Source organism: Procambarus clarkii, chromosome 13, assembly GCF_040958095.1.
Source record: "Procambarus clarkii isolate CNS0578487 chromosome 13, FALCON_Pclarkii_2.0, whole genome shotgun sequence".
In the NCBI taxonomy this organism is placed as follows: Eukaryota; Metazoa; Arthropoda; class Malacostraca; order Decapoda; family Cambaridae; genus Procambarus; species Procambarus clarkii.
In genome coordinates, this window is record NC_091162.1 from 45,507,587 (window position 1) to 45,532,844 (window position 25,258).

A 25,258-nucleotide genomic window follows, 5' to 3' on the forward strand; every position below is an offset into this window, starting at 1 on the left:
AGGCAGTACACAGCACCCACAACACCAGCCAGCATACAACACCCACAACACCTGCCAGTATACAGCATCAACAACACCAGCCAGCATACAACACCCACAACACCAGCCAGCACATAGCACCCACAACCCCAGCCAGTACAAAGCACCCACAACACCAGCCCGCATACAGCACCCACAACACCAGCCAGTACACAGCATCCACAACACCAGCCAGCATACATCACTCACAACACCAGCCAGCATACAGCACCCACAACACCAGTCAGTACACAGCACCCACAACACCAGCCATCACACAGTACCCACCACACCAGCCAGCACACAGCATCCACAACACCAGCCAGCATACAACACCCACAACACCAGCCAGCATATAGCACCCACAACACCAGCCAGCATACAGCACCCACAACACCAGCCAACACATTGCATCCACAAACCCAGCCAACACAAAGCACCCACAACACCAGCCAGTACACAGCACCCACAACACCAGCCAGCACACAGTACCCACAGCACCAGCCAGCACACAGCATCCACAACACCAGCCAGCATACAGCACCCACAACACCAGACAGCACACAGCACCCAAAACACAGGCCAGCACACAGTACCCACAACACCAGCCAATACACGGCACCCACAACACCAGTCAGCACACAGTGCCCACAACACCAGCCAGCACACAGTACCCACAACACCATCTAGCATTCAGCACCCTCAACACCAACCAGCACACAGCACCCACAATACCACCCAGCACACAGCACCCACAACACCAGCCAGTACACGGCACCCACAACACCAGTCAGCACACAGCACCCACAACACCAGCCAGCACACAGTACCCACAACACCAGCCAATACACGGCACCCACAACACCAGTCAGCACACAGCACCCACAACACCAGATAGCATGCAGCACCCACAACACCAGCCAGCATACAGCACCTCCAACACCAGCCAGCACACAGTACCCACAATACCAGGCAGTACACAGCACCCACAACACCAAGTAGCACACAGCACCCACAACACCAGTAAGTACATGGCACCCACAACACCAGCCAGAACATAGCACCCACAACACCAGGCAGTACACAGCACCCACAACACCAGTCAGCACACAGCACCCACAACACCAGCAAGCATACAGCACCCACAACACCAGCCAGCATACAGCATCTACAACACCAGCCAGCATACAGCACCCACAACACCAGCCAACATACAACACCCACAACACCAACCAGCATACAGCACCCACAACACCAGCCAGCACATAGCACCCACAACACCAGCCAGCACACAGCACCCACAACACCACAAAGCACATAGCACCCACAACACCAGGCAGTACACAGCACCCACAACACCAGCCAGCATACAGCACCCACAACACCAGCCAGCATACAACACCCACAACACCAGCCAGCATACAACACCCACAACACCAGCCAGCACACAGCACCTACAACAGCAGCCAGCACACAGCATCCACAACACCAGCCAGTATACGGCACCCACAACACCAGCCAGCACACAGTACCCACAACACCAGCCAGCATACAGCACCCACAGCAGCAGCCAGCACACAGCACCCACAACAACAGCCTGCTCACAGCACCCAAAACAACAGCCAGTACACAACACTCACAATACCAGTCAGCACACAGCACCCACAACACCAGCCAGCATACAGCACCCACAACACGAGCCAGCACACAGCACCCACAACACCAGCCAGCATACAGCACCCACAACACCAGCCAGCACACAGTACCCTCAACACCAGCCAGCACACTGCATCCACAACACCAGCCAGCACACAGCACCCACAACACCAGCCAATACACAGCATCCACAACACCAGACAGCACACAGCACCCACCACACCAGCTAGCACACAGCACCCAGAACACCAGCCAGCACACAGTACCCACAACACCAGCCAGCATACAGCACCAACAACACCAGCCAGCATACAGCACCCACAACACCAGCCAGTATACGGCACCCACAACACCAGCCAGCTTACAGTCCCCACAACACCAACCAGCATACAGCACCCACAACACTAGCCAGCACACAGCACCAACAACACCAGCCAGCACACAGCACCCACAACACCAGCCAGTACACAGCACTCACAACACCAGTCAGCACACAGCACCCACAACACCAGCCAGCACACAGCACCCACAACACCAGCCAGCACACAGTACCCACAACACCAGCCAATACACGGCACCCACAACACTAGTCAGCACACAGCACCCACAACACCAGGCAGTACACAGCCCCACAACACCAGCCAGCATACAACACCCACAACACCTGACAGTACACAGCATCCACAACACCAGCCAGCATACAACACCCACCACACCAGCCAGCATACAGCACCCACAACACCAGCCAGCACACAGTACCCACAACGCCAGCCAGTACACGGCACCCACAACACCATCCAGCACACAGTACCAACAACACCAGTCAGCACACAGCACCCACAACACCAGCCAGCACATAGCACCCACAACACCAGGCAGTATAAAGCACCCACAACACCAGCCAGCATACAGCACCCACAACACCAGGCAGCATACAACACCCACAACACAAGCCAGCATACAAAACCCACAACACCTGCCAGCACACAGCACCCACAACACCATCCAGTACATGGTACACACAACATCAGCCAGCATACAGCACCCACAACACCTGCCAGTACACAGCATCTACAACACCAGCCAGCATACAACACCAACCTCACCAGACAGCATACAGCACCCACAACACCAGCCAGTACACGGCACCCACAACACCAGTCAGCACACAGTACCCACAACACCTGCCAGTATACGGCACCCACAACACCAGCCAGTACACGGCACCCACAACACCAGTCACCACACAGCACCCACAACACCAGCCAGTACACAGCACCCACAACACCAGTCAGCACACACCACCCACAACACCAGTCAGCACATAGCACCCACAACACCAGCCAGTATACGGCACCCACAACACCAGCCAGGACACAGTACCCACAACACCAGCCAGCATACAGCACCTACAACACCAGCCAGCACATAGCACCCACAACACCAGCCAGCACACAGCACCCACAACACCAGCCAGTACACAGCACCCACAACACCAGTGAACACACAGCACCCACAACACCAGCCAGCACACAGCACCCACAACACCAGCCAGCACAAAGCACCCACAACACCAGCCAGTACACAGCACCCAGAACACCAGTCAACACACAGCACCCACAACACCATCCAGCACACAGCACCCACAACACCAGCCAGCACACAGCACCCACAACACCAGCCAGTACACAGCACCCACAACACCAGTCAACACACAGCACCCACAACACCAGCCAGGACACAGGACCCACAACACCAGCCAGCATACAGCACCCACAACACCAGCCAGCACACAGTACCCACAGCACCAGCCAGCACACAGCATCCACAACACCAGCCAGCATACAGCACCCCGAACAATAGCCAGCACACACCACCAACAACACCAGCCAGCACACAGTACCCACAACACCAGCCAGTACACGGCAACCACAACACCAGTCAGCACAATGCACCCACAACACCAGTCAGCACACAGCACCTACAACACCAGCCAGTATACGGACCCACAACACCAGCAAGGACACAGTACCCACAACACCAGTCAACACACAGCACCCACAACACCAGCCAGCACACAGTACCCACAACACCAGTCAGTACACAGCACCCACAACACCTGCCAGTATACGGCACCCATAACACCAGCCAGCACACAGTACCCACAGCACCAGCCAGCACATAGCATCCACAACACCAGCCAGCATACAGCACCCACAACACCAGCCAGCACACACCACCCACAACACCAGCCAGCACACAGTACCCACAACACCAGCCAGTACACGGCACCCACAACACCAGTCAGCACACAGCACCCACAACACCAGCCAGTATACGGCAACAACAACACCAGCCAGGACACAGTACCCACAACACCAGCAAGCATACAGCACCCACAACACCAGCCAGCACACAGCACCCACAACACCAGCCAGCACACAGCAGCCACAACACCAGCCAGTACACCGCACCCACAACACCAGTCAACACACAGCACCCACAACACCAGCCAGCACAAAGCACCCACAACACCAGTCAGCACACAGCACCCACAACACCAGCCAGTATACGGCACCCACAACACCAGCCAGCACACAGTACCCACAACACCAGCCAGCACACAGTACCCACAACACCAGCATGTACACGGCACCCACAACATCAGTCAGCACACAGCACCCACAACACCTGCCAGTATACGGCACCCACAACACCAGCCAGCACACAGCACCCACAACACTAGCCAGCATACAGCACCCACAACACCAGCCAGCACACAGCACCCACAACACCAGCCAGTACACAGTACCCACAACACCAGTCAGCACACAGCACCCACAACACCAGCCAGCACACACCACCCACAACACCAGTAAGTACATGGCACCCACAACACCAGCCAGCATACAGCACCCACAACACAAGCCAGCACACAGCCCCCACAACACCAGCCAGCACACAGCACCCACAACACCAGTAAGTACATGGCACCCACAACACCAACCAGCATACAGCACCCACAACACCAGCCAGCACGTAGCACCCACAAAACCAGCTAGCATACAGCACTTACAACACCAGCCAGCATACAACACCCACAACACAAGCCAGCACACAGCCCCCACAACACCAGCCAGCACACAGCACCCACAACACCAGTAAGTACATGGCACCCACAACACCAGCCAGTACACAGCACCCACAACACCAGCCAGCATACAGCACCCACAACACCAGGCAGCATACAACACCCACAACACAAGCCAGCATACAACACCCACAACACCAGCCAGCACACAGCACCCACAACACCAGCCAGTACACGGTACCCACAACATCAGCAGCATACAGCACCCACAACACCAGCCAGCACACAGCACCCACAACACCAGCCAGTACATGGTACCCACAACATCAGCCGGCATACAGCACCCACAACACCAGCCAGTACACAACACCCACAACACCAGCCAGCACAGAGCACCCACAACACCAGCCAGCACACAGTACCCACAACACCAGCCAGTACACGGCACCCACAACACCAGTCAGCACACAGCACCCACAACACCAGCCAGTATACGGCACCCACAACACCAGCCAGGACACAGTACCCACAACACCAGCCAGCATACAGCACCCACAACACCAGCCAGCATACAGCACCCACAACACCAACCAGCATACAGCACCCACAACACCAGCCAGCACACAGCACCCACAACACAAGCCAGTACACGGTACCCACAACACCAGTCAGCACACAGCACCCACAAAACCAGCCAGCACACAGCACCCACAACACCAGCCAGCACACAGCACCCACAACACCAGTAAGTACATGGCACCCACAACACCAGGCAGCGTACAGCACCCACAACACCAGCCAGCACACAGCACCCACAACACCAGCCAGCACATAGCACCCACAACACCAGCCAGCACATAGCACCCACAACACCTGGCAGTACACAGCACCCACAACACCAGCCAGCATACAACACCAACAACACCAGCCAGTACACAGCATCCACAACACCAGCCAGCATACAACACCCACAACACCAGCCAGCACATAGCACCCGCAACCCCAGCCAGTACAAAGCACCCACAGCACCAGCCAGCATACAACACCAACAACACCAGCCAGTACACAGCATCCACAACACCAGTCAGCATACAACACTCACTACACCAGCCAGCACACAGCACCCACAACACCAGCCAGCACACAGTACCCACAACGCCAGCCAGTACACGGCACCCACAACACCATCCAGCACACATGCAGTACCCACAACACCAGTCAGCACACAGCACCCACAACACCAGCCAGCACAAAGCCCCCCACAACACCAGCCAGCACACAGCACCCACAACACCAGTAAGTACATGGCACCTACAACACCAGCCAGCATACAGCACCCACAACACCAGCCAGCACATAGCACCCACAACACCAGGCAGTATAAAGCACCCACAACACCAGCCAGCATACAGCACCCACAACACCAGGCAGCATACAACACCCACAACACAAGCCAGCATACAAAACCCCCAACACCAGCCAGCACACAGCACCCACAACACCATCCAGTACATGGTACCCACAACATCAGCCAGCATACAGCACCCACAACACCTGCCAGTACACAGCATCTACAACACCAGCCAGCATACAACACCCACCTCACCAGACAGCATACAGCACCCACAACACCAGCCAGTACACGGCACCCACAACACCAGTCAGGACACAGTACCCACAACACCTGCCAGTATACGGCACCCACAACACCAGCCAGTACACGGCACCCACAACACCAGTCACCACACAGCACCCACAACACCAGCCAGCACACAGCACCCACAACACCAGTCAGCACACAGCACCCACAACACCAGTCAGCACATAGCACCCACAACACCAGCCAGTATACGGCACCCACAACACCAGCCAGGACACAGTACCCACAACACCAGTAAACACACAGCACCCACAACACCAGCCAGCACACAGCACCCACAACACCAGCCAGCACAAAGCACCCACAACACCAGCCAGTACACAGCACCCACAACACCAGTCAACACACAGCACCCACAACACCATCCAGCACACAGCACCCACAACACCAGCCAGCACACAGCACCCACAACACCAGCCAGTACACAGCACCCACAACACCAGTCAACACACAGCACCCACAACACCAGCCAGGACACAGGACCCACAACACCAGCCAGCATACAGCACCCACAACACCAGCCAGCACACAGTACCCACAGCACCAGACAGCACACAGCATCCACAACACCAGCCAGCATACAGCACCCACAACAATAGCCAGCACACACCACCAACAACACCAGCCAGCACACAGTACCCACAACACCAGCCAGTACACGGCAACCACAACACCAGTCAGCACACAGCACCCACAACACCAGTCAGCACACAGCACCTACAACACCAGTCAGCACACAGCACCTACAACACCAGCCAGTATATGGACCCACAACACCAGTCAACACACAGCACCCACAACACCAGCCAGCACATAGCACCCACAACACCAGTCAGCACACAGCACCCACAACACCAGCCAGTATACGGCACCCACAACACCAGCCAGCACACAGTACCCACAACAACAGCCAGAACACAGTACCCACAACACCAGCCAGTACACGGCACCCACAACACCAGTCAGTACACAGCACCCACAACACCTGCCAGTATACGGCACCCACAACACCAGCCAGCACACAGTACCCACAGCATCAGCCAGCACACAGCATCCACAACACCAGCCAGCATACAGCACCCACAACACCAGCCAGCACACACCACCCACAACACCATCCAGCACACAGTACCCACAACACCAGCCAGCACACAGTACCCACAACACCAGCATGTACACGGCACCCACAACACCAGTCAGCACACAGCACCCACAACACCTGCCAGTATACGGCACCCACAACACCAGCCAGCACACAGCACCCACAACACCACCCATCATACAGCACCCACAACACCAGCCAGTACACAGCACCCACAACACCAGCCAGCACACAGCACCTACAACACCAGCCAGCATACAGCATCCACAACACCAGCCAGCATACAGCTCCCACAACACCAGTCAGTACACAGCTCCCACAGCACCAGCCATCACACAGCACCCACGACACCAGCCAGCACACAGCATCCACAATACCAGCCAGCATAGAACACCCACAACACCAGCCAGCATAAAGTACCCACAACACCAGACAGCATACAGCACCCACAACACCAGCCAACACAAAGCACCCACAACACCAGCCAGTACACAGCACCCACAACACCAGCCAGCACATAGCACCCACAACACCAGCCAGCACACAGCACCCACAATACGAGCCTGCGCACAGCACCCACAACACCATCCAGCACACAGCACCCACAACACCAGCCAGCATACAGCACCCACAACACCAGCCAGCATACAGTACCCACAACATCAGCCAGCACACAGCACCCACAACCCCAGCCAGTACACGGTACCCACAACACCAGTCAGCACACAGCACCCACAACACCAGCCAGCACACAGCACCCACAACACCAGCCAACACACAGCACCCACAACACCAGTAATACATGGAACCCACAACACCAGCCAGCATACAGCACCCACAACACCAGCCAGCAAACAGCACCCACAACAGCAGCCAGCACATAGCACCCACAACACCAGCCAGCACATAGCACCCACAACACCAGCTAGCACACAGCACCCACCACACCAGTCAGCACACAGCACCCACAACACCAACCAGCACATAGCACCCACAACACCAGCTAGCAAATAGCACCCACAACACCAGCCACCACACAGCACCCACAACACCAGCCAGCACATAGCACCCGCAACCCATTCAGTACAAAGCACCCACAACACCAGCCAGCATACAGCACTCACAACACCAGCCAGTACACGGTACCCACAACACCAGTCAGCACACAGCACCCACAACACCAGCCAGCACACAGCACCCACAACACCAGGCAGCACACAGCACCCACAACACCAGTAAGTACATGGCACCCACAACACCAGCCAGCATACAGCACCCACAACACCAGCCAGCACACAGCACCCACAACACCAGCCAGCACATAGCACCCACAACACCAGCTAGCACACAGCACCTACAACACCAGTCAGCACACAGCACCCACAACACCAACCAGCACATAGCACCCACAACACCAGCTAGCAAACAGCACCCACAACACCAGCTAGCTCACAGCACCCACAACACCAGCCAGCACACAGCACCCACAACACCAGCCAGCACATAGCACCCACAACACCAGTCAGCACACAGCACCCACAACACCAGCCAGTATACGGCACCCACAACACCAGCCAGCACACAGTACCCACAACAACAGCCAGAACACAGTACCCACAACACCAGCCAGTACACGGCACCCACAACACCAGTCAGTACACAGCACCCACAACACCTGCCAGTATACGGCACCCACAACACCAGCCAGCACACAGTACCCACAGCATCAGCCAGCACACAGCATCCACAACACCAGCCAGCATACAGCACCCACAACACCAGCCAGCACACACCACCCACAACACCATCCAGCACACAGTACCCACAACACCAGCCAGTACACGGCACCCACAACACCAGTCAGCACACAGCACCCACAACACCAGCCAGTATACGGCACCAACAACACCAGCCAGGACACAGTACCCACAACACCAGCAAGCATACAGCACCCACAACACCAGCCAGCACACAGCACCCACAACACCAGCCAGCACACAGCAGCCACAACACCAGCCAGTACACCGCACCCACAACACCAGTCAACACACAGCACCCACAACACCAGCCAGCACAAAGCACCCACAACACCAGTCAGCACACAGCACCCACAACACCAGCCAGTATACGGCACCCACAACACCAGCCAGCACACAGTACCCACAACACCAGCCAGCACACAGTACCCACAACACCAGCATGTACACGGCACCCACAACACCAGTCAGCACACAGCACCCACAACACCTGCCAGTATACGGCACCCACAACACCAGCCAGCACACAGCACCCACAACACCAGCCAGCATACAGCACCCACAACACCAGCCAGTACACAGCACCCACAACACCAGCCAGCACACAGCACCTACAACACCAGCCAGCATACAGCATCCACAACACCAGCCAGCATACAGCTCCCACAACACCAGTCAGTACACAGCTCCCACAGCACCAGCCATCACACAGCACCCACGACACCAGCCAGCACACAGCATCCACAATACCAGCCAGCATAGAACACCCACAACACCAGCCAGCATAAAGTACCCACAACACCAGACAGCATACAGCACCCACAACACCAGCCAACACAAAGCACCCACAACACCAGCCAGTACACAGCACCCACAACACCAGCCAGCACATAGCACCCACAACACCAGCCAGCACACAGCACCCACAATACGAGCCTGCGCACAGCACCCACAACACCATCCAGCACACAGCACCCACAACACCAGCCAGCATACAGCACCCACAACACCAGCCAGCATACAGTACCCACAACATCAGCCAGCACACAGCACCCACAACCCCAGCCAGTACACGGTACCCACAACACCAGTCAGCACACAGCACCCACAACACCAGCCAGCACACAGCACCCACAACACCAGCCAGCACACAGCACCCACAACACCAGTAATACATGGAACCCACAACACCAGCCAGCATACAGCACCCACAACACCAGCCAGCAAACAGCACCCACAACAGCAGCCAGCACATAGCACCCACAACACCAGCCAGCACATAGCACCCACAACACCAGCTAGCACACAGCACCCACCACACCAGTCAGCACACAGCACCCACAACACCAACCAGCACATAGCACCCACAACACCAGCTAGCAAATAGCACCCACAACACCAGCCACCACACAGCACCCACAACACCAGCCAGCACATAGCACCCGCAACCCATCCAGTACAAAGCACCCACAACACCAGCCAGCATACAGCACTCACAACACCAGCCAGTACACGGTACCCACAACACCAGTCAGCACACAGCACCCACAACACCAGCCAGCACACAGCACCCACAACACCAGCCAGCACACAGCACCCACAACACCAGTAAGTACATGGCACCCACAACACCAGCCAGCATACAGCACCCACAACACCAGCCAGCACACAGCACCCACAACACCAGCCAGCACATAGCACCCACAACACCAGCTAGCACACAGCACCTACAACACCAGTCAGCACACAGCACCCACAACACCAACCAGCACATAGCACCCACAACACCAGCTAGCAAACAGCACCCACAACACCAGCTAGCTCACAGCACCCACAACACCAGCCAGCACACAGCACCCACAACACCAGCCAGCACACAGCACCCACAACACCAGCCAGCACATAGCACCCGCAACCCCAGCCAGTACAAAGCACCCACAACACCAGCCAGCACACAGCACCTACAACACCAGCCAGCACACAGCATCCACAACACCAGCCAGCATACAACACCCACAACACCAGCCAGCATACAGCACCCACAACACCAGTCAGTTCACAGCACCCACAACACCAGCCATTACATAGCACCCACCACACCAGCCAGCACACAGCATCCACAACACCAGCCAGCATACAACATCCACAACACCAGCCAGCATACAGCACCCACAACACCAGCCAGCATACAGCACCCACAACACCAGCCAACACAAAGCACCCACCACACCAGCCAGCACACAGCATCCACAACACCAGCCAGCACACAGTACACACAGCATCCACAACACCAGCCAGCATACAGCACCCACAACACCAGCCAGTACACAGCACCCAAAACACAGGCCAGCACACAGTACCCACAACACCAGCCAATACACGGCACCCACAACACCAGTCAGCACACAGTACCCACAACACCAGCCAGCATACAGCACCCACAACACCAGCCAGCACATAGCACCCACAATACCAGCCAGCACACAGCACCCACAACACCAGCCAGTACACGGCATCCTCAACACCAGTCAACACACAGCACCCACAACACCAGCTAGCATACAGCACCCACAACACCAGCCAGCATACAGCACCTCCAACACCAGCCAGCACACAGCACCCACAACACCAGGCAGTATACAGCACCCACAACACCAGTCACCACACAGCAGCCACAACACCAGTAAGTACATGGCACCCACAACACCAGCCAGCACATAGCACCCACAACACCAGGCAGTACACAGCACCCACAACACCAGTCAGTACACAGCACCCACAACACCAGTCAGCACACAGCACCCACAACACCAGCAAGCATACACCACCCACAACACCAGGCAGCATACAGCACCCACAACACCAGCCAGCACACAGCACCCACAACACCAGCAAGCATACAGCACCCACAATACCAGCCAGCATACAGCACCCACAACACCAGCCAGCACACAGCACCCACAACACCAACCAGCATACAGCACCCACAACACCAGCCAGCACATAGCACCCACAACACCAGCTAGCACACAGCACCCACAACAGCAGCCAGCACATAGCACCCACAACACCAGGCAGTACACAGCACCCACAACACCAGCCAGCATACAGCACCCACAACACCAACCAGAATACAGCACCCACAACACCAGCCAACACATAGCACCCACAACACCAGCCTGCACACGGCACCAGCAACACCAGCCAGTACACAGCACCCACAACACCAGTCAGCACACAGCACCCACAACACCAGCCAGCACACAGCACCCACAACACGAGCCAGCACACAGCACCCACAACACAAGCCAGCACAAAGCACCCACAACACCAGCCAGCACACAGTACCCACAACACCAGCCAGTACACGGTACCCACAACACGAGCCAGCATACAACACCCTCAACACCAGCCAGCATACAGCACCCACAACACCAGCCAGCACACAGCACCCACAACACCAGGCAGTACACGGTACCCACAACACCAGTCAGCACACAGCACCCACAACACCACCCAAGCACACAGCACCCACAACACCAGGCAGTACACGGTACACACAACACCAGTCAGCACACAGCACCCACAACAGCAGTCAGCACACAGCACCCACAACACCAGCCAGTACACGGCACCCACAACACCAGCCAGCACACAGCACCCACAAAACCAGCCAGCACACAGCACCCACAACACCAGCCAGCACATAGCACCCACAACACCAGCCTGCACATAGCACCCACAACACCAGCTAGCACACAGCACCCACAACACCAGTCAGCACACAGCACCCACAACACCAACCAGCACATAACACCCACAACACCAGCTAGCACACAGCACCCACAACACCAGCCAGCACACAGCACCCACAACACCAGCTAGCACACAGCACCCACAACACCAGCCAGCACACAGCACCCACAACACCAGCCAGCACATAGCACCCACAACACCAGGCAGTACACTGCACCCACAACACCAGCCAGCATACAACACCTGCCAGTATACAGCATCAACAACACCAGCCAGCATACAACACCCACAACACCAGCCAGCACATAGCACCCACAACCCCAGCCAGTACAAAGCACCCACAACACCAGCCCGCATACAGCACCCACAACACCAGCCAGTACACAGCATCCACAACACCAGCCAGCATACAACACCCACAACACCAGCCAGCATACAGCACCCACAACACCAGTCAGTACACAGCACCCACAACACCAGCCATCACACAGCACCCACCACACCAGCCAGCACACAGCATCCACAACACCAGCCAGCATACAACAAGCACAACACCAGCCAGCATACAGCACCCACAACACCAGCCAGCATACAGCACCCACAACACCAGCCAACACATTGCATCCACAAACCCAGCCAACACAAAGCACCCACAACACCAGCCAGTACACAGCACCCACAACACCAGCCAGCACACAGTACCCACAGCACCAGCCAGCACACAGCATCCACAACACCAGCCAGCATACAGCACCCACAACACCAGACAGCACACACCACCCAAAACACAGGCCAGCACACAGTACCCACAACACCAGCCAATACACGGCACCCACAACACCAGGCAGCACACAGTGCCCACAACACCAGCCAGCACACAGTACCCACAACACCATCTAGCATTCAGCACCCACAACACCAACCAGCTCACAGCACCCACAATACCACCCAGCACACAGCACCCACAACACCAGCCAGTACACGGCACCCACAACACCAGTCAGCACACAGCACCCACAACACCAGTCAGCACACAGCACCCACAACACCAGCCAGCACACAGTACCCACAATACCAGGCAGTACACAGCACCCACAACACCAAGTAGCACACAGCACCCACAACACCAGTAAGTACATGGCACCCACAACACCAGCCAGAACATAGCACCCACAACACCAGGCAGTACACAGCACCCACAACACCAGTCAGCACACAGCACCCACAACACCAGCAAGCATACAGCACCCACAACACCAGCCAGCATACAGCACCTACAACACCAGCCAGCACACAGCACCCACAACACCAGCCAGCATACAGCACCCACAACACCAGCCAACATACAACACCCACAACACCAACCAGCATACAGCACCCACAACACCAGCCAGCACATAGCACCCACAACACCAGCCAAAACACAGCACCCACAACACCACAAAGCACATAGCACCCACAACACCAGGCAGTACACAGCACCCACAACACCAGCCAGCATACAGCACCCACAACACCAGCCAGCATACAACACCCACAACACCAGCCAGCATACAACACCCACAACACCAGCCAGCACACAGCACCTACAACACCAGCCAGCACACAACATCCACAACACCAGCCAGCATACAACACCCACAACACCATTCAGCACACAGCACCCACAACACCAGCCAGTATACGGCACCCACAACACCAGCCAGCACACAGTACCCACAACACCAGCCAGCATACAGCACCCACAGCAGCAGCCAGCACACAGCACCCACAACAACAGCCTGCTCACAGCACCCAAAACACCAGCAAGTACACAGCACTCACAATACCAGTCAGCACACAGCACCCACAACACCAGCCCGCACACAGCACCCACAACACGAGCCAGCACAACGCACCCACAACACCAGCCAGCATACAGCACCCACAACACCAGCCAGCACACAGTACCCTCAACACCAGCCAGTACACAGCATCCACAACACCAGCCAGCATACAACACCCACAACATCAGCAAGCACACAGCACCCACAACACCAGCCAGTACACAGCACCCACAACACCAGACAGCACACAGCATCCACAACACCAGCCAGCATACAACATCCACAACACCAGCCAGCATACAGCACCCACAACACCAGCCAGCATACAGCACCCACAACACCAGCCAACACAAAGCACCCACCACACCAGCCAGCACACAGCATCCACAACACCAGCCAGCACACAGTACACACAGCATCCACAACACCAGCCAGCATACAGCACCCACAACACCAGCCAGTACACAGCACCCAAAACACAGGCCAGCACACAGTACCCACAACACCAGCCAATACACGGCACCCACAACACCAGTCAGCACACAGTACCCACAACACCAGCCAATACACGGCACCCACAACACCAGTCAGCACACAGCACCCACAACACCAGATAGCATGCAGCACCCACAACACCAGCCAGCATACAGCACCTCCAACACCAGCCAGCACACAGTACCCACAATACCAGGCAGTACACAGCACCCACAACACCAAGTAGCACACAGCACCCACAACACCAGTAAGTACATGGCACCCACAACACCAGCCAGAACATAGCACCCACAACACCAGGCAGTACACAGCACCCACAACACCAGTCAGCACACAGCACCCACAACACCAGCAAGCATACAGCACCCACAACACCAGCCAGCATACAGCATCTACAACACCAGCCAGCATACAGCACCCACAACACCAGCCAACATACAACACCCACAACACCAACCAGCATACAGCACCCACAACACCAGCCAGCACATAGCACCCACAACACCAGCCAGCACACAGCACCCACAACACCACAAAGCACATAGCACCCACAACACCAGGCAGTACACAGCACCCACAACACCAGCCAGCATACAGCACCCACAACACCAGCCAGCATACAACACCCACAACACCAGCCAGCATACAACACCCACAACACCAGCCAGCACACAGCACCTACAACACCAGCCAGCACACAGCATCCACAACACCAGCCAGTATACGGCACCCACAACACCAGCCAGCACACAGTACCCACAACACCAGCCAGCATACAGCACCCACAGCAGCAGCCAGCACACAGCACCCACAACAACAGCCTGCTCACAGCACCCAAAACAACAGCCAGTACACAACACTCACAATACCAGTCAGCACACAGCACCCACAACACCAGCCAGCATACAGCACCCACAACACGAGCCAGCACACAGCACCCACAACACCAGCCAGCATACAGCACCCACAACACCAGCCAGCACACAGTACCCTCAACACCAGCCAGCACACTGCATCCACAACACCAGCCAGCACACAGCACCCACAACACCAGCCAATACACAGCATCCACAACACCAGACAGCACACAGCACCCACCACACCAGCTAGCACACAGCACCCACAACACCAGCCAGCATACAACACCCACAACACCATTCAGCACACAGCACCCACAACACCAGCCAGTATACGGCACCCAGAACACCAGCCAGCACACAGTACCCACAACACCAGCCAGCATACAGCACCAACAACACCAGCCAGCATACAGCACCCACAACACCAGCCAGTATACGGCACCCACAACAGCAGCCAGCTTACAGTCCCCACAACACCAACCAGCATACAGCACCCACAACACTAGCCAGCACACAGCACCAACAACACCAGCCAGCACACAGCACCCACAACACCAGCCAGTACACAGCACTCACAACACCAGTCAGCACACAGCACCCACAACACCAGCCAGCACACAGCACCCACAACACCAGCCAGCACACAGTACCCACAACACCAGCCAATACACGGCACCCACAACACTAGTCAGCACACAGCACCCACAACACCAGGCAGTACACAGCCCCACAACACCAGCCAGCATACAACACCCACAACACCAGACAGTACACAGCATCCACAACACCAGCCAGCATACAACACCCACCACACCAGCCAGCATACAGCACCCACAACACCAGCCAGCACACAGTACCCACAACGCCAGCCAGTACACGGCACCCACAACACCATCCAGCACACAGTACCAACAACACCAGTCAGCACACAGCACCCACAACACCAGCCAGCACATAGCACCCACAACACCAGGCAGTATAAAGCACCCACAACACCAGCCAGCATACAGCACCCACAACACCAGGCAGCATACAACACCCACAACACAAGCCAGCATACAAAACCCACAACACCTGCCAGCACACAGCACCCACAACACCATCCAGTACATGGTACACACAACATCAGCCAGCATACAGCACCCACAACACCTGCCAGTACACAGCATCTACAACACCAGCCAGCATACAACACCAACCTCACCAGACAGCATACAGCACCCACAACACCAGCCAGTACACGGCACCCACAACACCAGTCAGCACACAGTACCCACAACACCTGCCAGTATACGGCACCCACAACACCAGCCAGTACACGGCACCCACAACACCAGTCACCACACAGCACCCACAACACCAGCCAGTACACAGCACCCACAACACCAGTCAGCACACACCACCCACAACACCAGTCAGCACATAGCACCCACAACACCAGCCAGTATACGGCACCCACAACACCAGCCAGGACACAGTACCCACAACACCAGCCAGCATACAGCACCTACAACACCAGCCAGCACATAGCACCCACAACACCAGCCAGCACACAGCACCCACAACACCAGCCAGTACACAGCACCCACAACACCAGTGAACACACAGCACCCACAACACCAGCCAGCACACAGCACCCACAACACCAGCCAGCACAAAGCACCCACAACACCAGCCAGTACACAGCACCCACAACACCAGTCAACACACAGCACCCACAACACCATCCAGCACACAGCACCCACAACACCAGCCAGCACACAGCACCCACAACACCAGCCAGTACACAGCACCCACAACACCAGTCAACACACAGCACCCACAACACCAGCCAGGACACAGGACCCACAACACCAGCCAGCATACAGCACCCACAACACCAGCCAGCACACAGTACCCACAGCACCAGCCAGCACACAGCATCCACAACACCAGCCAGCATACAGCACCCCGAACAATAGCCAGCACACACCACCAACAACACCAGCCAGCACACAGTACCCACAACACCAGCCAGTACACGGCAACCACAACACCAGTCAGCACACAGCACCCACAACACCAGTCAGCACACAGCACCTACAACACCAGCCAGTATACGGACCCACAACACCAGCAAGGACACAGTACCCACAACACCAGTCAACACACAGCACCCACAACACCAGCCAGCACACAGTACCCACAACACCAGTCAGTACACAGCACCCACAACACCTGCTAGTATACGGCACCCATAACACCAGCCAGCACACAGTACCCACAGCACCAGCCAGCACACAGCATCCACAACACCAGCCAGCATACAGCACCCACAACACCAGCCAGCACACACCACCCACAACACCAGCCAGCACACAGTACCCACAACACCAGCCAGTACACGGCACCCACAACACCAGTCAGCACACAGCACCCACAACACCAGCCAGTATACGGCAACAACAACACCAGCCAGGACACAGTACCCACAACACCAGCAAGCATACAGCACCCACAACACCAGCCAGCACACAGCACCCACAACACCAGCCAGCACACAGCAGCCACAACACCAGCCAGTACACCGCACCCACAACACCAGTCAACACACAGCACCCACAACACCAGCCAGCACAAAGCACCCACAACACCAGTCAGCACACAGCACCCACAACACCAGCCAGTATACGGCACCCACAACACCAGCCAGCACACAGTACCCACAACACCAGCCAGCACACAGTACCCACAACACCAGCATGTACACGGCACCCACAACATCAGTCAGCACACAGCACCCACAACACCTGCCAGTATACGGCACCCACAACACCAGCCAGCACACAGCACCCACAACACTAGCCAGCATACAGCACCCACAACACCAGCCAGCACACAGCACCCACAACACCAGCCAGTACACAGTACCCACAACACCAGTCAGCACACAGCACCCACAACACCAGCCAGCACACACCACCCACAACACCAGTAAGTACATGGCACCCACAACACCAGCCAGCATACAGCACCCACAACACAAGCCAGCACACAGCCCCCACAACACCAGCCAGCACACAGCACCCACAACACCAGTAAGTACATGGCACCCACAACACCAACCAGCATACAGCACCCACAACACCAGCCAGCACATAGCACCCACAAAACCAGCTAGCATACAGCACTTACAACACCAGCCAGCATACAACACCCACAACACAAGCCAGCACACAGCCCCCACAACACCAGCCAGCACACAGCACCCACAACACCAGTAAGTACATGGCACCCACAACACCAGCCAGTACACAGCACCCACAACACCAGCCAGCATACAGCACCCACAACACCAGGCAGCATACAACACCCACAACACAAGCCAGCATACAACACCCACAACACCAGCCAGCACACAGCACCCACAACACCAGCCAGTACACGGTACCCACAACATCAGCAGCATACAGCACCCACAACACCAGCCAGCACACAGCACCCACAACACCAGCCAGTACATGGTACCCACAACATCAGCCGGCATACAGCACCCACAACACCAGCCAGTACACAACACCCACAACACCAGCCAGCACAGAGCACCCACAACACCAGCCAGCACACAGTACCCACAACACCAGCCAGTACACGGCACCCACAACACCAGTCAGCACACAGCACCCACAACACCAGCCAGTATACGGCACCCACAACACCAGCCAGGACACAGTACCCACAACACCAGCCAGCATACAGCACCCACAACACCAGCCAGCATACAGCACCCACAACACCAACCAGCATACAGCACCCACAACACCAGCCAGCACACAGCACCCACAACACAAGCCAGTACACGGTACCCACAACACCAGTCAGCACACAGCACCCACAAAACCAGCCAGCACACAGCACCCACAACACCAGCCAGCACACAGCACCCACAACACCAGTAAGTACATGGCACCCACAACACCAGGCAGCATACAGCACCCACAACACCAGCCAGCACACAGCACCCACAACACCAGCCAGCACATAGCACCCACAACACCAGCCAGCACATACCACCCACAACACCTGGCAGTACACAGCACCCACAACACCAGCCAGCATACAACACCAACAACACCAGCCAGTACACAGCATCCACAACACCAGCCAGCATACAACACCCACAACACCAGCCAGCACATAGCACCCGCAACCCCAGCCAGTACAAAGCACCCACAGCACCAGCCAGCATACAGCACCAACAACACCAGCCAGTACACAGCATCCACAACACCAGTCAGCATACAACACTCACTACACCAGCCAGCACACAGCACCCACAACACCAGCCAGCACACAGTACCCACAACGCCAGCCAGTACACGGCACCCACAACACCATCCAGCACACATGCAGTACCCACAACACCAGTCAGCACACAGCACCCACAACACCAGCCAGCACAAAGCCCCCCACAACACCAGCCAGCACACAGCACCCACAACACCAGTAAGTACATGGCACCTACAACACCAGCCAGCATACAGCACCCACAACACCAGCCAGCACATAGCACCCACAACACCAGGCAGTATAAAGCACCCACAACACCAGCCAGCATACAGCACCCACAACACCAGGCAGCATACAACACCCACAACACAAGCCAGCATACAAAACCCCCAACACCAGCCAGCACACAGCACCCACAACACCATCCAGTACATGGTACCCACAACATCAGCCAGCATACAGCACCCACAACACCTGCCAGTACACAGCATCTACAACACCAGCCAGCATACAACACCCACCTCACCAGACAGCATACAGCACCCACAACACCAGCCAGTACACGGCACCCACAACACCAGTCAGGACACAGTACCCACAACACCTGCCAGTATACGGCACCCACAACACCAGCCAGTACACGGCACCCACAACACCAGTCACCACACAGCACCCACAACACCAGCCAGCACACAGCACCCACAACACCAGTCAGCACACAGCACCCACAACACCAGTCAGCACATAGCACCCACAACACCAGCCAGTATACGGCACCCACAACACCAGCCAGGACACAGTACCCACAACACCAGTGAACACACAGCACCCACAACACCAGCCAGCACACAGCACCCACAACACCAGCCAGCACAAAGCACCCACAACACCAGCCAGTACACAGCACCCACAACACCAGTCAACACACAGCACCCACAACACCATCCAGCACACAGCACCCACAACACCAGCCAGCACACAGCACCCACAACACCAGCCAGTACACAGCACCCACAACACCAGTCAACACACAGCACCCACAACACCAGCCAGGACACAGGACCCACAACACCAGCCAGCATACAGCACCCACAACACCAGCCAGCACACAGTACCCACAGCACCAGACAGCACACAGCATCCACAACACCAGCCAGCATACAGCACCCACAACAATAGCCAGCACACACCACCAACAACACCAGCCAGCACACAGTACCCACAACACCAGCCAGTACACGGCAACCACAACACCAGTCAGCACACAGCACCCACAACACCAGTCAGCACACAGCACCTACAACACCAGTCAGCACACAGCACCTACAACACCAGCCAGTATATGGACCCACAACACCAGTCAACACACAGCACCCACAACACCAGCCAGCACATAGCACCCACAACACCAGTCAGCACACAGCACCCACAACACCAGCCAGTATACGGCACCCACAACACCAGCCAGCACACAGTACTTACAACAACAGCCAGAACACAGTACCCACAACACCAGCCAGTACACGGCACCCACAACACCAGTCAGTACACAGCACCCACAACACCTGCCAGTATACGGCACCCACAACACCAGCCAGCACACAGTACCCACAGCATCAGCCAGCACACAGCATCCACAACACCAGCCAGCATACAGCACCCACAACACCAGCCAGCACACACCACCCACAACACCATCCAGCACACAGTACCCACAACACCAGCCAGTACACGGCACCCACAACACCAGTCAGCACACAGCACCCACAACACCAGCCAGTATACGGCACCAACAACACCAGCCAGGACACAGTAACCACAACACCAGCAAGCATACAGCACCCACAACACCAGCCAGCACACAGCACCCACAACACCAGCCAGCACACAGCAGCCACAACACCAGCCAGTACACCGCACCCACAACACCAGTCAACACACAGCACCCACAACACCAGCCAGCACAAAGCACCCACAACACCAGTCAGCACACAGCACCCACAACACCAGCCAGTATACGGCACCCACAACACCAGCCAGCACACAGTACCCACAACACCAGCCAGCACACAGTACCCACAACACCAGCATGTACACGGCACCCACAACACCAGTCAGCACACAGCACCCACAACACCTGCCAGTATACGGCACCCACAACACCAGCCAGCACACAGCACCCACAACACCACCCATCATACAGCACCCACAACACCAGCCAGTACACAGCACCCACAACACCAGCCAGCACACAGCACCTACAACACCAGCCAGCATACAGCATCCACAACACCAGCCAGCATACAGCTCCCACAACACCAGTCAGTACACAGCTCCCACAGCACCAGCCATCACACAGCACCCACGACACCAGCCAGCACACAGCATCCACAATACCAGCCAGCATAGAACACCCACAACACCAGCCAGCATAAAGTACCCACAACACCAGACAGCATACAGCACCCACAACACCAGCCAACACAAAGCACCCACAACACCAGCCAGTACACAGCACCCACAACACCAGCCAGCACATAGCACCCACAACACCAGCCAGCACACAGCACCCACAATACGAGCCTGCGCACAGCACCCACAACACCATCCAGCACACAGCACCCACAACACCAGCCAGCATACAGCACCCACAACACCAGCCAGCATACAGTACCCACAACATCAGCCAGCACACAGCACCCACAACCCCAGCCAGTACACGGTACCCACAACACCAGTCAGCACACAGCACCCACAACACCAGCCAGCACACAGCACCCACAACACCAGCCAGCACACAGCACCCACAACACCAGTAATACATGGAACCCTCAACACCAGCCAGCATACAGCACCCACAACACCAGCCAGCAAACAGCACCCACAACAGCAGCCAGCACATAGCACCCACAACACCAGCCAGCACATAGCACCCACAACACCAGCTAGCACACAGCACCCACCACACCAGTCAGCACACAGCACCCACAACACCAACCAGCACATAGCACCCACAACACCAGCTAGCAAATAGCACCCACAACACCAGCCACCACACAGCACCCACAACACCAGCCAGCACATAGCACCCGCAACCCATTCAGTACAAAGCACCCACAACACCAGCCAGCATACAGCACTCACAACACCAGCCAGTACACGGTACCCACAACACCAGTCAGCACACAGCACCCACAACACCAGCCAGCACACAGCACCCACAACACCAGCCAGCACACAGCACCCACAACACCAGTAAGTACATGGCACCCACAACACCAGCCAGCATACAGCACCCACAACACCAGCCAGCACACAGCACCCACAACACCAGCCAGCACATAGCACCCACAACACCAGCTAGCACACAGCACCTACAACACCAGTCAGCACACAGCACCCACAACACCAACCAGCACATAGCACCCACAACACCAGCTAGCAAACAGCACCCACAACACCAGCTAGCTCACAGCACCCACAACACCAGCCAGCACACAGCACCCACAACACCAGCCAGCACACAGCACCCACAACACCAGCCAGCACATAGCACCCGCAACCCCAGCCAGTACAAAGCACCCACAACACCAGCCAGCACACAGCACCTACAACACCAGCCAGCACACAGCATCCACAACACCAGCCAGCATACAACACCCACAACACCAGCCAGCATACAGCACCCACAACACCAGTCAGTACACAGCACCCACAACACCAGCCATTACATAGCACCCACCACACCAGCCAGCACACAGCATCCACAACACCAGCCAGCATACAACATCCACAACACCAGCCAGCATACAGCACCCACAACACCAGTCAGCACACAGCACCCACAACACCAGCCAGCACACAGTACCCACAATACCAGGCAGTACACAGCACCCACAACACCAAGTAGCACACAGCACCCACAACACCAGTAAGTACATGGCACCCACAACACCAGCCAGAACATAGCACCCACAACACCAGGCAGTACACAGCACCCACAACACCAGTCAGCACACAGCACCCACAACACCAGCAAGCATACAGCACCCACAACACCAGCCAGCATACAGCACCTACAACACCAGCCAGCACACAGCACCCACAACACCAGCCAGCATACAGCACCCACAACACCAGCCAACATACAACACCCACAACACCAACCAGCATACAGCACCCACAACACCAGCCAGCACATAGCACCCACAACACCAGCCAGCACACAGCACCCACAACACCACAAAGCACATAGCACCCACAACACCAGGCAGTACACAGCACCCACAACACCAGCCAGCATACAGCACCCACAACACCAGCCAGCATACAACACCCACAACACCAGCCAGCATACAACACCCACAACACCAGCCAGCACACAGCACCTACAACACCAGCCAGCACACAACATCCACAACACCAGCCAGCATACAACACCCACAACACCATTCAGCACACAGCACCCACAACACCAGCCAGTATACGGCACCCACAACACCAGCCAGCACACAGTACCCACAACACCAGCCAGCATACAGCACCCACAGCAGCAGCCAGCACACAGCACCCACAACAACAGCCTGCTCACAGCACCCAAAACACCAGCAAGTACACAGCACTCACAATACCAGTCAGCACACAGCACCCACAACACCAGCCCGCACACAGCACCCACAACACGAGCCAGCACAACGCACCCACAACACCAGCCAGCATACAGCACCCACAACACCAGCCAGCACACAGTACCCTCAACACCAGCCAG